The following is an 18,404-nucleotide window of genomic DNA, read 5'->3' as shown; positions in this document are numbered from 1 at the left end:
CAAAATGGATTTGTGTGTTTGTGTGTGCTTGAGTCCGTTTTTACTCAACCAGGACATCTTTAAAGATCCATTATGTCCACCGCAGGTATCAGATGTGCATAAATAACATCCCCCCCCTTTTTTTGTCTTTGATGTCCTGCTCTCAGCTAATGTGAGGGATCTCTGACAGATAAGGCCACCCTTTGATTTCAGCTTAGGCAACTTCATTGACCGATAGCAGCCAAGCCGGCTCTCAAAGCGAGGGCGACTTCAGATGTGTTTGAATGGCAGCAATTAGAGCAGAAGGTGGAAATCTACATATCTTCGCTTGTGTCCACATCCATTATTCAGTGTGAGCGTTTAGCAGGGAATTAATGTTGATGTTTCATTTCTGATCGGCTGTTTTAGAAAAGAAACATTTACTCCGCCGGCAGGGGTCAGGTGACAAGGTCGTGTTGGTTCAGACCGAGGAAGAGAGCGGGGGTCAGCGAGAGGAGAATAGCAGGATGAAGCTGCTTCAGGATGCTGCCGGGGGTTTTTATGAGCTCAAAGGAAACTGCACACACAGGTGCTGCGGCTCGCCAACACGTGTGAAAATGGTCCAACAATTGGAGATGATCTGAAAATTAGCAGTTTAGCTCGTAATTAGAGTTTGAATGAAAAGCGTTTGTGGAGGAATTCCCGCATGTCACATTTGCTCCGGTTCCTTCAGCGTGTGCAAGGTTTCTCTTCCTGTTTGACATCAAAATAATTTTGACTCATTTCACACCAACAATGCCCTAGAAAACACTGTCTAGTCACTCACTAATTCATTCTCTTGCTTCTTTAGTTCACGTAAGGCAGGAGGTTTTTACGAGCCAAAGACAGGCGGGAAGGAATCCTGCCTTAAAAATATGCATCATGTTCAAGAATGAACACGACGTGATTTATCTGAATTATTTAGCCATCTATTTTTACCAGTGTTAAGTTTGTGGGTGTGGCTTGAAATGCAGTAAAAGATGTCTGCAGGCTCATCTTGGCGTATTTACCCAACCAGATGCTTCACTTGGAGCAGTTTTTCTGTTTATGTCGTTTGACGGGGGAACAATAACATCATGCAACCTTCATTTTATGTTCATCGAGAATTGAGCGATACAAATGCATCTGTCTTTCTGGCCGGCAGCTCTCGGTTTTTTACTGTTGATGCTTTTGTTTTTTGGCTGAGAAATGCAGATGCAGGTGTGCGGGGTCAGAGCGAATGGTGACCATTAGAACCGAATTGTCCCGGGTGTTCGCCCGGCAGCGTCGGCCTTTAATAGGCGCAGAAAAGTGAATTGACTGTCTAGTGGTTGCCAGCTGTAATTACTTCACAACCTGCGAAAAATAAAAAAATAAAACTCCTCATGCCTCCAAAGAATGCACACTGACAGGTCTTCTGGTAGTGGGATCTCATTATTGGAGACAATTAGAAATGATGTACATGAAGAATATTACAAGGGGGAGAGCTCTCTGAGGCGGTGCGTTTTTCATTAACACCACCGATGATTGTATCTGTTTCAGCAAAATGGAAGCGTGTCTCCTGAATGTCTAATGCAGCACAACACTGCCGGTAAACAGAACAAGAGGCTATTTCACAGTGCTGTCCATTCTTTTGACCAGAGTAAAATAGATGATAACAGAGTATCTGTGTGGAATTACAATGTGTTTGCTTCTTATTGGCTTTTTCTTTTCTTCCTCTTTCATCTCCACTCGCCGCAGAGTCACTTTTCCCCCAGCGTTTCTGTTTGGTAAAGGCGAGGTTCCTCCACGCTGCGGAAAATTATGGAAAAATGTGGAATTAGATTTATTTTTTCTGGCATAGATAAGGCTGGAGAAATTGATTCTTTAATTCCTGGACCCATTGTTCAAAAGTTGCATCCATCTATCCGTCCATCCTAGAGCATCTCTTTTAATCAGTTTAACAATTATTTCATCCGTCCAGTCGTCCTTTCAACTGTCTGTCCATCCATTCATCCATCTATCCGCCTGTTTGTCTTTCTATACAATTCAAAGCTGGTTAGGGAGATTTTTTTTGGTGACACATCAAACTTTACAAAAGAAAAACATACTCATACTATCTGTCCATCCTCCACACCCCACCATCTGTCCATATCAATCTTCTCACCATCTACCTGTCTGTCAGTCTGTCCATCCATTATCCAGTATTCGCCCACTGATGAATCCACCTTTCTCTCTGTCCATTCCTTCATTCTCTTGTTTTTGCTGGATCTTAATGGATTGACTGGGAATTATGGAAATTTAAGCCAAGAAATGTCTAAAACTGCGATACCAGAGATACAGAGGAGCTCTGTAAAGACTGTCAGGAAGCTAATGACTGACTCGGATCTTTCTTTTCCCCATTGTTTTGGATGTCAGTCTGCTACAGTGGTCACACCAGTGGGGCTGTTCATAGTTGTTAAATGATTTGCCCAAAGATGACATGCAGAAATGTAATGACATGGTGGATGAAATTGTCCCCTGTTTCCATCTCAATGGTCTAATTACACAGTTAAAGGGCAGAGAAGGCTGACAGTGATGGGCACATGATGCACAGTTGAATCCGTCTCTCCCGGTTTATGCGAGTTTCACATGATCAGAATATCTCCGGAGCTCCTCGGGAGAACGCCGCAGCTCTGTCGTTTCCCTGCTGCTTGTTTTACCCCTCCATACGAACCGACTCGAGCATGAAGGCGGAAAAACAACCTTTGAGGTTTATGGAAGACGAGAGGTACAGTGGCTACACATTATGTGCTGATGCGCGTTTTACTTTGAGATTGTCTGTTTTAATTGACCAAAAAAAAAAAAAAAACGGACACTTTTCTTGTTGTGTGAATAGGGGGAGATTTTAGAAAACAAAGCGGCATCTCAGCTAAACGCCCCGCTGTTTAGGTGTCTTCTGGGAGTAAATCTGCTGTGTAGTGTGCTGTGCGTCTCCTGCCAGCTAAAGCAGAAAACAAGTTGAGAGACTGCGATTGCCAAAGGACTACAGCAGCACGCTAGCTAAGGATAGCAGCACCTACTTTTTGTGTGTCTGTATTTGATTTTTATTGTTCTTTTCTCTTGTGTTGATAAAAGGAAGTTGTAAGAGGAAAGGGAGGAAGGGTTAAACTCTGGGGCTTTTCACCATGCAAATGTTTACCATTCCCAGTGCCATGCAAAGGCTTTGTTTGCCCAGGAGACAAGCCGCTACCTTTAGACAAAGACCCGGCCTTCCCTTCATTCTGCTGACCTTCATGTGGGAATCTGATTGTGTGACAGCATTGAGCGCTAACTAGCCACAACACAATGCATTTTTCCCTCCTCTCTGATCAAGAATTAAGGGCGTCTCCAGGAAATGTTTTAAGGGGTGTCCAGATGAGGGCCACTAATAATATTGGGGTGAGCACAACAAAATCAGAAGCCTAGTGGAGTTCGGGGATTTTAATAGCTAAAGCGCGAACTTAAAAACAGTAGCTATAAACCAGGAATTAGCCAGTTAGCATTTACTATACATACTCCACCTTAAAATTTGGTGTCCATGATTTTACATTGCTGTATCTCTCCTAAACTTTGACCTATTTGTGATCTTGCTACTATTTGACAAACATTCAGACACTTGCATCATGAAGGAAAATAGAAATCTGGTTAATGTAAATAAATAGATAAAGTAGAGTGAACTAAATTGCTGAATTTTGCTCTTTTGTGCCACTGGTTGAATTTTGTGATTCAGAAAAAAGAGCAACTTTGGGCATTAGTGTCTCAAAATAGTAATGAAAAACAAATACTTTTTATGCTTTTCATGCACAGCTACTTCCTTAATTTTGGGAGATCGGTGATCGGCCGATTTTTACATGGTCTGGCCCACCAGACATGACCACCAGCAACTTTCTTGGTATATTGAGCAATATTTCAGACAAAAAGCTTTGGTATCAGCCAAAACTGGAATCGGTGCACCCATAATTTTGTGTCTCAGATGCTGAAGAGGAAGTCTAAGCTACTAGGTATAAGATTTCTAAAATCAAAAATCATCACTTCTGATTGGCCTAATTGTTCCTCATGACAGGTCCTCCCCTGGAAGCATTGTCTGCCTAGAAGACATGCTGTGTTAGAAAAGACAGAGGCACCTGCAAATTTTTAAGGGTGTCCATCAACCCCACTGGGTGACCCCACTGGGGGACAGTCCAATAAAGGTGTTGCGTCCCTGGTGGGTTGGACTGTCCTCTGTCCATTATTTCTCCCCCGGCTTACCGAGGTGACGTTCAGTGAAGTGCCTGTGAAGAGATTTTCGACTTATATCTGAGTGAATAACTCCTTGTTGAATCCCTGCCTAAAGAGGAGTGTGTGCTCCTTTCAGCGAACTGACCTTAAACATCCCTCAACCCTGTGGATCAGATTTGGAAAGCATCTGAGGACCAAATTATTTTAAATCTCTTAAAATCTATAAACGGAAGGGTATCTTTAGCATGAAATCTGCCAGTTGAATAAAAGGACGAAGTCGCTGTAGCTGTAAACTGAGGAGAAGAACTACATATAATGAATTCCTCTTTATCTTTACAGGGATGTCTGTGAAGTTAGGGGGGATTTTGTTGAAATAGGGGACCTGCTAGCTTCGGCTCTGTGGAACCATTAGTGTCAGGGGAGCCGGCTCTGAGGAGGCTGCTGACAAAGGGAGCTTAATCTATTTTTTCCGACTTTCTTTGATTGTTGTAGCTCACATTGTAATTCCTCTTGGATGTGGATGAGCTATGGTTTTCAAGGATTAAGATTCATGTATTGTTAAATCGCTCAACTTACCTCAGCAGGCGTGGAAAAGGCGGGGGCGCCGCGCCGTTTGCAGCGTTGCCATTTTCTGGTTTTAGAGCGTTTGCAGCCTGGGTTTTGGTATTGTTTCCAGGTCACTGTATAAGTGCTCATCAAGTAGATTCAGTCCTGCCTGGGCTGCTACACTCAAAGGGGATGCAGGACTGCTCAATTAGCCAGAGCAGGGAACCGGGCGCCTTTATTTCTGACATATTCCTCGGCCTCCACCTCTGGAGAATATCTCTCATCTATCTGTTAGCTCCCTGTGGGTGTGTGCCTGAAGCTGAAGCCCAGGAATGGAAGCCCCCTTTGTGGGCTGCACATTTCCTCATATTCCCTTTTTCCATCAGTAGATCCACAGGGTTTCACTGTTCCTAATTGATTTAAGCCCCTCCTCCCCCTCCTTCCACCTTCTCTCTCTCTCTCTCTCTCTCTCTCTCTCTCTCTCTCTCTCTCTCTCTCTCTCTCTCTCCTTTCTTCAGACTGCAAACACCTCCAACCCACATCTCCCAAACTTTGTGCCAGTCAAGCACTTCCCTTTCCCCCTGTTGAATTAGAGGAAGAGTAAAGGCACCTCACATGTTTCTGCCACGAACTTGCCCTAAATTCGGCACGGGAACATTTCTAGTTTGCAGTTCTCTGATCTACTAACGAAAAATGCTGACAGGTGTCAGAATCAGGAAGGCAACAGGAACGGGGCTGTGCTGACAACACTACAGGAGGCGGAGAGAGTCTGTGTGCGAGGGAGACGGAGATTGAGAGATGAGCTGAGAGTCTACTAAGCAGACTTAGTGAGGGAAAATAAAAAGGGAAGAAGAAACAAAATCCCTGACAGGCAGGAGGGATTTTGTTTTCTCCATTCCTCTTGCTATGAGGTAAATGGGAATTTGCCAGAGGATGTGACTGATTCCCAAACAACATCTGATTGAATTAGGCATCAAAACTGCTGTACAAGACACATGTTGCATTGTGATACTTTATGATTAGATTAACAAGTGAACTCCACTCTGAGACCATCCATTTTGATTTGGATTTGCCTAATTTAATGTGGGAACCGGTGGAGGTAAAATGGCTGACAGTGACAAAGAGCTGGGTGCAACATTAAAGTAGATAGAGTGCAAACACACTCCATGCTTGCTAGCAGGTGTAGTGGAGTCTGTAATGAACAAGCCGACATGCAGATTTTTGCCTCCGAGTTGTGGAGACGTGAGGATAAAAAAGAGAAGGAAATAAAATGTCATTTCAAGCCGTGTCCATCTGGGCTTATCTTTTTTATTGTGCTTATCAGTGAATGAAATTCTGTTACACCGTGAGGTGCCTGGCTGTGTCATATTGAAATTACACCTAATATAATAAAACAGAGCAGACTGATATTGATTTTGCACCTTGTAAAAAACGAATCATGTGACTAGAGGGAAAGATGTGATTTTTCTGCTCTTTTTCCTTCCCACTGAGCGATTTGGAAAAGAAAAAAATGTTTCTGTTCAAACGCAGCTTTCATTTCTCCTTTAAGTTTTTTTTTTTTCTTTCTAAATTGCTCACAACCTCCAGGTTAGTTTTTGCCATATTTTCAAAAGCATACTGACAATTTTTTCCAAGAATCGTTTGAAAAAGTACTCTCCTTTTTTCATGACGTTATTGGAGACAAGTGAAAACAAATGTGGCATATTTTGGCTGCCTGACGTCTTTTTGCAAACATCGCCTGTAGCAGCTCTTCTTTAAAGATACATCCTGGACTTTTCTGTAACTCACTTCACATGCAGTTCATCAACTATAAAACAATATGCCATGATCAGTTTTTCTATTCATCTTCCTTGTTTGCTGTTACTTGTTTAAATATCCATATACCTCAGAAACTAATTTCCACCCTCACATGGATGTGGTGACGTCACCTGAGGCATAAGCTGAGTTATTTTGAGGCCACTGCAATTGATTTCTCCTCATTTTTACATATTTTAAATCAAATTACTCATTCAAAGGTGTTTATTTGTTTTCTGCTTGACTCCAGCAAAAAAGTTTTGAGTTGTGTTTTATGAGCCCTGCATGAGTTTTAGGATAATCAGACATGGAGCAATTTGCAAGAAGATGTTTGCAACTGCAGGTTAATTCACAACTTCGCCAGTCCAATTGTTCTTTCTTAATATTGCCATTTCTGTTTCATAAAGAAACAATTTTGTACCTCTGGATTTAATAGAAATATTCTTTATTTTCCCAAAGAGGGGACATTTAGAAAATTAAACTATAGAGTGTGTGCTTGTTGGTTTTGTAATCAAGTTTTTCCATTAATTAGAGATAAATTCCCATTAAATGTTCAAATCTCACATGTAATTTAATTCAGTTAAATATTATTGTATTTTGGAGCAAACTTTTATGAATTAAGACAGCTGAATTTTATGAATTGGGAGAGAGTATGTGCCCTGATCATACTAAAAGAACTCTAATTCAGTTTACTGGAGTCCCATTGCAACATTTTCCTGCAGTAGACTATAATTAGATTAAAAGATTAAAAGAAAGTACTTCTAAGTCCTTGGTTGTCAAAACAGTTAAAAACATTCTCTAGTAGGTATGAGTTGAGACATGTTGGGCATTAAACGCCTCATCTTACAGAAGAAAGCAACATTTCATAAGCCTGTCTTTATTTTATTTAACTTTTATGTTACCAGTTTAGTCCCACTGAGATCAGAGATCTATTTTACAAGGGAGACCTGGCAAAGACAGCAGCAGCATAATTACAGTAAAAACCAACGACACACTCAGAAAACATGCTCATATATATATATATACACACTGTATATTTCGGACTATAAGCCTCTTCTCTTTTCCCATACTTTTGAACCGGTGCGCTTTTCTGTGGATTTTTCTTCAACCACCAGGGGGCTCTGTAGCAGGAAGTAAATCATTGGAAGCCAAAGCTAATTTTCATTTAGAACAAGCACATGCTAGTAGCAGGCACGACGGAGAAATGTTTTCAAACTCAAACCCTCTCATCATGGAAACCACACGAAGAAGTTCATATGCTGCAGCTTTTAAGTTGAAGGCTTTCGATGTGGTGGTACAGGAAGGAACTAGAGCCGCTGCGGGAACGAATCCATGGTTCGGCGTTGGAGACGCAGGGCTGCTGAAAAACCAAGAGCGGCGGAGATACCAGCGGCGTATATATGTAAGTTTCCAGTTAAAAAAAAAACATTGTAGATGCGGCTTATAGTAAGGTTCGTTCTGTAGTCTGGAAAATACGGTAATCTGCAACAATATCAACATATTTTTAAAATTCTTTAATTTAAAAAGGGGTTGAAGTTATTTTCATTTCAGTCATTTTATGAGCTGGTTAAAAATGGTGAAAATACTAATCCATGTATGTTGAAATCAGTGTAAAGTCGCCGCTTTGGTGTTTACCAGCTAATGCAAGTTGATCACCGTCATTCTGGGGCCTTTTATGGTGTCAACAACCTAAATGCATACAGAAATGATCAGTTTTTTTTTTATCTCTTTGGAAAACCAGACATTATTAACCAGCTCTGTTTTTATTGTCTGTACACATTTGCTACCACCGGATAGCGTCTGTAACTGAGCACAGACGCAAGCCGCACACAAAAGGTCTTCATTTCCAGTCGAGACGGAAAACATATAGTAACGTTATAATACCATAATGACTTCGGCTGAACCCTCGTGCTGTCAAAGCTCTTCTGAATGTACTCAGTGTATTTAATCAGCTCAAGAGGGGACTGCTTATCTCTTTGCACTTGTCATGGATAGCGTATTGAACATATCAGAGAGAGAAATGGGAATAGTTCATTATTTTCTAGAGCTCACAATGATCCTGATGTATCTCGTTGCAGGCCCTCCACTGACAGCTCATTTTTTAGACAATCCTGGCATTCAGTTCACAACGAGACGGGGCAAAAAAAAAAGAGAGAGAGAGGGAGAGAGAGGGAGAGTGAGAGACAGAGACTTGGAGAGAGGGAGGAAACACAGAGGCAGACAGAAAATAGGTCTCCGGATCTCCATTGCTTATTCATGACGCTGTGGCATGCTAGGTGTGTTAATAATCTCCGCAGAAACCAAGAGAATCGCGGTTGTTTGTTGAACACCTTGCCAAGCTGGGTCCCAATCAGCAGCAGATGGGAAAACAGGGGGATCAGGGTGATCCCAGACAGAGGGAAGGAGATTAAGAGCAGGTAATGCGCAGAAGTTGATGGGGGCCGAGTGTGTATTAAAGAGAGAAGGGGAGAGTACCTGCATTTTAAATCCATCTGAGAGTGTGCGTACACAACACACTGAGGAGCCTCTGTGTGCATGCAGGTGTGCGTCTATAAAGGTTAATCAGAAATGGAGTGGAAAAGAGAGAGGCACAGGGAGAAAGATGAATAAAGAAATGCTGCGGGTAGGAAGGGAGGAGAAGAGTGAAATTCAAGAAGCGGCGCTACGGCGTTGTCTCCAGTTTGCTTGCCTTTTGTGGCCCTGATTGATTCTGTTCTCGTCTGAGGAACTAAGGCAGCAGCCATTTTTCTAACCGCACTGCATTGTGTGTTTAATTCTTTGAGGTCGCAGCGTGGACACAAGCCGCTTCCCACTGTAATTCAAAGCAAGGAGCAACCATGACTGTGGGGTAAAACAAAGCAGCGAGGACTGCAGTAACATTAGTACTGAAATCACAAACGCCTCGTGGGTTTGGGTTGTGTCACTTTCAAATGTACCTTGTTACATTAAAGCAATGCCTACAGAGAAAGACACCTGTTGGTGCGCATTTGCATTTTCCAAACAGGGAACCTGCCCTGCGCAATTCTAGCACACATTATTTATATCGTCCAGAGGCCATGCAACCTTTTGTGTATTTACTATTGAATGCAGCGTATCCTTCTGCACAAGCTGAAGCAATAAAGGTCTCCCTTTCAAAGCTTCCAGCCAGCAGGGATTTAAAACACACATTTTGTAACATGTCAGAAATCCATCCCTACTTTATTTTATAAATATTCATTTCATATATATATATATATATAAAAAAACTCTGTTTCAGGTTATTTCTCAACAAACTGTCAGAAAGATGAGCTGCCAGCAATGCTAATGTTAGCAAACAGCTATTTCATCGTTTTTTTTCTTGGGTCCAGACTGCATTTAATTATCTGTGATAAAATCTGAAATAACGTACTGTAGAGCAAGTCCTAAAAAAATCTTTTAAGTTGCTGAAACAATAATAGTGGCTAACTGTTAGCGACACGTCAGAGCTTCTCAAGCTGAACTAATAAGGATTTATTTAACAGACTGGCTTTTGTCAAAACTTGCTCAAAATTTGAAATGCATACAAACTGAATCAACCTTTTCTAGAATAATTTGATTCAGAACAAAATATCTTAGTTTTTTTTTTTAGTTTCAACTACAATCATCTCGAGTTAAAATCTGAAATACTTCAGAACCAAGAAGACTGGATGATTTTATCCTAAGAGATTTTTTTTAAAACACAGTTTGAGATGAAGAATCTTTTATCTGGATTTGTGATTAAACAAAAAGGGAGCATTTCTTATTTTGGAATAACACAGCAATTAAAACCACAGTGCATAGACAATTGAAACATGAACTGGAATATCTAACAACATTTTTTAAACAGTTTCAAATATTTAGTACATGAAACCAGATTAGCAGGAATCGTTTCATTTTTCACATCTGTCCTTTTTCTTGTGGAAGGACAGTGTTGCGTATCTCAGAAATGGGATGTGTTGCTACTATAAAAATATCAAACAATATTTGCAAGCATGCAGAAAATTGTAAATTCTTCAGAAAATAATATACATGTATAAAACAATCAAATATATTCCTAATCTATAATCATATATCTACCTTAAGGTAAATTTAATTTACTTGAAGGTTCTTTCAATTACTGCTTCCATGCTGTTGCATCTTTGCCACCAGACTAAAATGGGCATTCTGCCATTGACAGGCGATCGTAATCTGAACCCAATTTACCCCCCAGAGCGGCTATCTTATCATCATGTGCTGTAAATTTAATACAACCGTGCGTTAACAAAGGATCCTCTCAGAACTGCCATTCTTCATTTACAAACACACCACAGGTTCATGTAGGCTGCTGTACAAATGCCTGTCATAACAGCAAAAAATACAAGTTTCTTCAAAGGAACTGCTGTAAGTTGTTATTCACTGTGGTTTTTTTCCTGTGTGTTGAAATTTCACATTTCTCGAGGCATCTATAGAGACGCTCTCCCAAGGACAATGATAACATCAGTCGCACCAAGTGGATGTTGTTTCAGCAAATGCCACTTACATTTAGGTGAATGAGCCCTCCTGTCTCCATGGTAATTTAGCATTGACAAAGAAGCAAGAAAAGTGATGTACTGGGGAAAAACAGGGAAAAAGGCAATTAGTTTAGACACATACAGGTTAAAAACATGCTTAATTTTATATCCCCCAAAGCAGCTCTGTATATAAATGGCAGTGACTATTTTATGACCCAAACATGACGTCTTGCTTTGGAACATCAGGTTCAAAGATCATAATTTGACTTCAGTTTAAAATCAAATACTATCCATCTGTTCATTCGCTCTCCATGTGGGAGGTTGATGCTTATCTGGACAGACCAGTAAATCAATGAGCAAATTCTTTAGGTTAAAACTTTCTTAAAGTATTTAAAGTAAAATTACATTGTAACAACTAGAGTAAATGTCACACGTACCCCCAGACACAGAGGTATTTAGTATAATATTTTTAATTGTCTATGTTCAATAAGCTGCCCAGGACTAAGGCCATGAGATACATGGTTAATTTTTTTGTTTTTTTCAAATTTCTGTTTGTTTTCAGAGTTACATATTTTAAAAACATAAGATTCTTTCACCAAAAATGTATCTATTTATATGGAGTCTAATATTTTTGTAAAGATATTAATAAAGACAGCAGCGCAGATCTTTGATACAGAAAGAAAGTAAAGAAATAATCTATTTTCACATGTTTTTCTGTTGTCTTGTTTGTAAGATCTGATATTTTCTGCCCAGCTAAAATGTTCGGACAACACTTTATTTAAAACACACATAGAGCCATCATTTATCATTTATTCATAACACAATTACAAAACGGTTAGGTCTTGCATATGCTGGTATTTGGATCGTGGTGATTTCAGTTTGCTTCCTCTCTGTTTCGATGTGACTCGTTGATCATTTGGATCGTAACGTCTTTTTCTTTGCGGTTCCAGGATGATTGATGAAGATGTTCTGATCATAAATGAAGCGCTGCTGTTTAAAGCAGCATGCTGCGCGGCGTTCGGATCTGTCCCACTTGGCTCGATGAGCCTCAGGTGTTATTGGTTGAGCTGCCATTGAGCTGACTGGAAAAATTACTGCACAACAGGGGAGAATGCATCACCGCCTGATAACCTAAAAAAAGAAAACTATTGTTTTTTTTATGTCAGCAATGCAATCTGTGTACATAATTTTTTATTGACCTATTAAAACCACTTCCAGGTCCCAGTCCTCTATTATCACTCTGAGCCAATAACATTCCCTTACCAAAGAATCCCCTTCTCCAGCCTTGTTGATGAAATGGTAGGACTGTAGACTACTACAATGTGGAGTAAACAACTTGATGAGGACATCCTATACCCATAGACTTCCTCCAAGGAACCTCTGTGTGCAGCTTGAAGTGGGCAAGATAGTTGCAGAGTGACTGCCAAGGCAAGGCTTGTATTACAGGGATCCCAGGATATCAGACACCAGGCGGCCTGAGCTCCCTCCAGGCAGGACAGAGTCTGGCAGCTGGCCCACAGCCCAGATAGCTATAATCAGCTCCATTACCTGTAGCACTGACGCCTGTTTAGGGGCCGTCATAGTGGAACTATGGCTGCACAGCGGGGATTAAGGACGCGGCAAAATTTGGGGGAAAAGTACAAATAGTATGCAGTTACACCAGTCAATGCTACACCTGCGGGAGCGCATTCATAGCTGCACACAAACAGGCAGTGAATGGGGGGAGATTTTCTGGGCGTTATGCGTCTTGGCACAGGGCATTTGTTTTATCGTCTCCTGCTCTATTCCTATGAAAGGAAAGATTAAAAATACTCTGTTTAAATGGGGTGGGGGGGGAATCAGCTGTCTTTTGACAAGTACATTGTAGCCTGCAGTTCTCTGTCCAGAATACAAAGAGACATTTATCACTGCAGCTGTGGTAAGGAAGGAAGAAAGAGGGGAGGGGGGCCTCCAGTGCTGCGGCATGTAGTGTATCTGTCTTTTTTTTTTTTAACCCTTATTACTTCCTTTCTCTGGGAAAAAATATTTTAACTCCCTCGTCTTATATCCATTTGGGATTTCCTTTTGCTTGTTTTTTTCTTCTTTCATTTCCACCGTCTACCCTAATTCCTTTGTCTTCTCCGTTTTCCTTTTTTCTATCGCAGCTCTCATCACCTTGCATCTGCTGACAACATTATTACTCAAATGGATTATGAAGCAGAAATATGTAAAGTTATGTCGTCCTCCTCAGTTGTGGCAACAAAAGGTTACTACCTCAGGCATAGAGATGTAATATTTCCATATTTTCCTCTCCTCATGTATATTCAGAGGGAGTGATTTATCCCACCACGTTTTACGGCCGTTTAAATCCGGCGTCTCTTCCTTAGACATACTGTAAATCTAAAGCATGGCAGAATGTGCTTGTTGGATTTGTAGTCTGCAGAAGTTAAACAGAGGTTAAAGAGAAGTCATCCAAACCACCTCTATCATTACTATCTTTCATTCACCAATTAGTGTCAGTGTTCCCCGCTCTGTCCCCCACATGACCTTGCAGAGATGAGCTCAGTGTGCCGTAATTCTGCATTTTGAGTCGGCCTCAGGAGTGGGAGGCACCTTATGGCTGCCAGTGACCCACATTATAAACTATTGATGAGCGACGGAGGGTGCAGTAACAGAGAGAAAAGACCTTCTGGGGTATGTCAGGATCCAGATCCTCCCCGCCCCCCTGTGCCCTTTTCCATCTCCCTCCTCAGCAGTTTACCCTAAAACCTCGTCTGCATTTCGTCTCTCAGCAGACCTTCACTGTGAAGACCTTCTGGATCGTTTTCTGTCGTCACTCACCTCTTAAAGTAGCTCACTAATGCAGACTAAATGTGGACCAGTCGCTCTTATCAAGATATACGGAGGTTCAAAAAGGTTTCAGTGTTAAAACCACAAATGTTTTCTGGCATGTTGTAACTTTCTGTAAATGCAACTTTCTGAACTTACAAGAGTGTTTTTAGCTCTGATGCATCATTTTGGTTCATGAGGACAAATCGGTTTCCCAACTTTGTTGACTTCGTTCAGTGTAGAGCAGGAATCTCCAGGATTTCAGTTTTTAGGCACAACTTTTCTCCAACATAGCTGAATCAAATGAATAACTCATGACCAAACTCCATGGCATCTAGAAGAAGTAATTCAACCATTTGATCCAGGTTTGTTGGAGCAGGGATGCATCTAAAAGTTGCAGGAGAGTAGCTCTTAAAGACTGTAGTTAGAGTAACCCTCACTGCAGTTGTTCACTTTTCTTCAACTATTAAAATCCTGATTTTCTAGCAAAACATCTTAAAATAATAATTTAATAATGGATAAGGCCTGGTTCCTTTGGATAAATCAAAATTCCTGTTTATGCAATTGGCTACATTGAGAGAAGAAAATGGAGCACCAACATAAAAAGCAAAAAATAGCTAATTTATTACATGCCATTCAATTAAATTAGTCAAATTTACTTCATTTACATTTGTGTTAATATGACAACTTAATATATTTACTTGGATAAACTTAATTTGATTACTTTTTTTTTTTTAAAGTGGGATCACCTGTTTTCTTTTTGTACCTGAGTAGATAGATAATAAATAACTATCTAGTGGTAGCCTTCCAGTGCTACAACAATCTGTAATTACAGAGAAAAGACTCTGAAAAACTGAAGTTGTGCCTGTATTTCGTTTAATTCAGTACTGCCCCTCCCCCTCCTGTTGCTGCACACTGGAAGAAAGAAAGCAGCCACACTTTCCCTTCAGTTGCTTATAAATATGACTGGCTATAAAAAAAAAAAAAAAGACAATTGTGTCGTGGAAACCAACTCTATTAAAATAATGTTTTACATTTGACAAACTACAAGCAGCAGGTTCATTAGGCAGCCAAATGCAGAGTGGCTATTTGAGGAAATGGCCTGACTAATAATCAGCTAACATGGTGTTAGATTTGTTAGTCCGAGAGAAGTGTAATAATCAGTGTAAGTAGAAATGTTAGAGAAGAAGGAATAGCAATTAGATCAGGTTACACGTTTTTGTTTTAAATTTTCCCATAAGCACCAACACCTTTAAGTACCCTGGTAGTTTTACTCAACATTATCATACCATGGGAATCTCACACTGGCCCACGTCTAATGCAGATTAAACAAACACTAATTGCTGCTGAGCTCAGTTGTGTCTTCTTGGTGAATAAAGATCAGGACTGTAATGTGCACAGCCTGAACGCCACAAGTCGGCCTGAATTACCGTGCGGCGGACACGCTGTAATCTGCCTGCTTTGACTCGGTTCATTTCAGAGAAAGGTCAAGAGCAGAACAGGATCTGGAGGGGTGTTTCTCTACGTTGTTGCATAGCTGCCGGTGGTTGATAATCAAATTAGAGAAAATTCATTGCCGTTAAATAGAGACGTCCTCAAAGGCTTCTGTTTTTCTGTGGTGCTGCTAATATGATGTTTCCTTTAGGCTACCACATATCTGTCTGGGCATTAACCCAATTATTATATCAAATTAGTGTAATATGTAAAAACAGTTTAGCGTTAAACATGTAAATACAGCACTAGCTGCAGCAGCAATTTCTATATTTAGAAATGCCTTCAGGTTTGATTGAATGAGCGACAGAATCCATCATTGCGAGGCTGATGCAACTTTCAAAATCGGAGTCCCCCCCTCTTTTTTTATAGGGAGGATGAAAGGTAATGAGAGAGGCAGGTTGTTAAGTTTAATGGCAGACAGGAAAACCTCAGAATGGCTCTTTTTAATGATGTGCCTCTTCTCATGCAGCTCTCGTTAAAAGACGAGGCCAGAACGCTCGGAGAGGACAGGGAGGGGACTGTGTCCGTGCAGACTCCGCACATCCCCCCCATCATCTCCAAGATCTGCAGCACGACTCTCGCAATCCTCTCCTGAGTTCCCTCTGTGTTCAGCTTCCATTAGCATCAGAATATACTGTAAATAAACCAGGCAATCAGGGCCGTGACCCCTTATATCCACGGCACGTGCAGACTCCCCTTCCTCTGCCTCCCCTGCTGCACTCTACATAACTTTAACTTGCCGGGATTTGCAACTGAATGTCAAACGTGGTGTTTGGCTTTAGTGTGGGGCAGGTTGTTCCGCGGCTGTCTCCCGAGAAAAGGAACTGGAGGATCGAGAAGAGCAAGGGAATTGGATCTTTGACACCTGTCACTTCCACTCTGCTGCACCTTGCTCCCTCGCCACACATAAGGACTTTTCATGTCACAGCTCAGCATGTTATCATGAGTGGGCACAGGGCCTGAGAAATCCAATTACTACCTCTGTGTCAGACCCCAGCCACCATCCTTATGTATGCTGTAGTCATGTTCCTCAAATCAGAAAAGATGTGCCTATTAGTTCCTTCTTCTTTTCTTCAGACCACTCTCCCACCTGCGTTTTAATCTGAGTGTCTTACCGAACCGGCTGCAGCGTTTTCTCCTGACAAGCGTCTATATATTGTGGTGGCGGCCGGTGGGTGGCTAATGCTGCGGACATAGGTTCTGACTGCGTTATATTATGTGGCATCATGGTGCCGACTTTGCTGTGGTGGATAATGGAGAAACCTGGGAGAGAATCAGCAAGCCTCCAAAGATGCCAAACAGATCATCCTTCGTGACAGGGAAGCAGGATGTGTGCTGGAGAAAGAGTTAGACCCAGTAGGTGTAAATCTAATGTATCTAGACGCAATGGGGGTGTCTCGCTGTGGCTCTTTATTTCTTTTATCTGCCTCTTATCCCTAAGTGACGCCGTCTGTGTTGTTCAGTGGGAAACAATGGGGCTGTTTGTTCAAGCCATGATCGTTTCCCAAGGTGGCCCACTTCCTCTGTGCAGAACTTTTACCTGCCTGTCCCACTCCGTACCCTCAACGCCGCCGTGTTACAGTGTCCTACTTCCAAAGATCGCTTTATAACGAGACAAGTGCAATTTTTTGAAAATGGAAAGAAGAGGGAAAAGAGAACATGAGAGAAAGTAGACACCATGCTTTTGCTGCTTTGATGAGATAAAAAGGAATATAAAACACACAGTCCTGGCGAACGCAAAGTGAATGCGACTCAATGAGAAGCCACATTATATTACTTATGTAAGGTCCCTTTTTTGAAGCAAAACATTGGCTCACAGCAGGGGAGGAAATCCTTAGATACTAGCTTATCAGTGCTGTCATGCCTAGTCGGACACAGTGACAAGTTCTGAAGAAATGAAGTTATTTTAGAAAGCTACATGAACGTTTAAAGTAGAAAAAAAAAACTGATGTTGGTCACTTTGCCTTTTCACCGTTTCGGACAGTATTAGTTTTAGTTTCTTTGTAGCCCAGTTTTTGAGGAACAGAAAGATCCTGATTGCTACAGGATGCTACATTCAACAATTTATAGCCACTTTGGGGCGTCTTTGTCTTGCATTAACAATTGACGATTTAATAATTATTTTTATCTGACTCCAGTGAATGTTATCCACCAGCTCTAGATGGTGTAGAGTTTGATCAGGATGTCCTATTTCCCAAGAACTGGACCAAACAAATGTTGAGAAGTTTGTACCTAAATCAGTGGAAATCATCTGTGGGAATAATTTTTTTTCATAATTAAAGAATAACCACAAAGGGTATGTAATAGTTGACTTTGGCAAGGCCTGGATACAAAATGGGCGGATGCATAAATTGATATTAATGCAATAATTTCTTGTGTTATAATAGTTCAAAACTCACAGAATGAGTGTGTTACAAGAATGGAAACTTTTATATTTTGAACTGCAGTTGATCATATGCCATCAGAGCTCCCTAAAGTCTCTAAAGTAGCCCAATAGTTTAGCACTGATGGGAAGTTTCAAAGCAGATGCTTAAACTAGCGGCATTATCGGCTAAGCCAGGTGTAGCCAGTTGTGTTATATTTGCCTGCTTCTGGTTTTGTTACTCATCTCTTACTACAGTGTTTTTCAACCATTTTTGAGTCAAGGTACACTGTTTTAATTGAAAAAATCCCAAGGCACACCACCAACTAAAAATGGAAATAAAGATACTCTGTAGCTGCCTATATATAGTCATTCTTATCAAAGTCTCTTGAATAGGAATCAAACACAAAAATGCATTTTTATCACATTTTACATTTCTTATTTCAAATTGCACTTAACACATCCACTTCAAAAATACACCTGAACAGCCACAACACTGTGGTGTTAAATTTAAAGAAGTTGTAGAAAACTTCAAAGTGTTTTACAAACTAATCCACAAGCATCTTATAGCCAGAATACAGAAAATAATTATTATTCTGAAAGAAGCAATAATATTTGGGAAACATTTCACTTCATATTCACTGTTACAATATGAAGAGTTGCATGTACAAAATGTCAATATCTGTATATTTTACCCACCTAGTATGAAACCTGTGCAT

General features: G+C 40.8%; 1 protein-coding gene across 7 annotated transcripts in view; it reads left to right on the top strand.

Annotated features, from left to right (window-relative positions):
- The window catches only part of pcdh19 (protocadherin 19), an 82,918-nt gene that overhangs the window by 48,628 nt on the left and 15,886 nt on the right, over window positions 1–18,404 (top strand). The window lies entirely within an intron of this gene.

Source organism: Poecilia reticulata, chromosome 10 (assembly GCF_904066995.2).
Source record: "Poecilia reticulata chromosome 10, P_reticulata-male-v2, whole genome shotgun sequence".
Lineage (NCBI taxonomy): Eukaryota > Metazoa > Chordata > Actinopteri > Cyprinodontiformes > Poeciliidae > Poecilia > Poecilia reticulata.
Note: the sequence above shows the minus strand (reverse complement) of the source record. Positions and strands in the feature narration are given on the sequence as shown.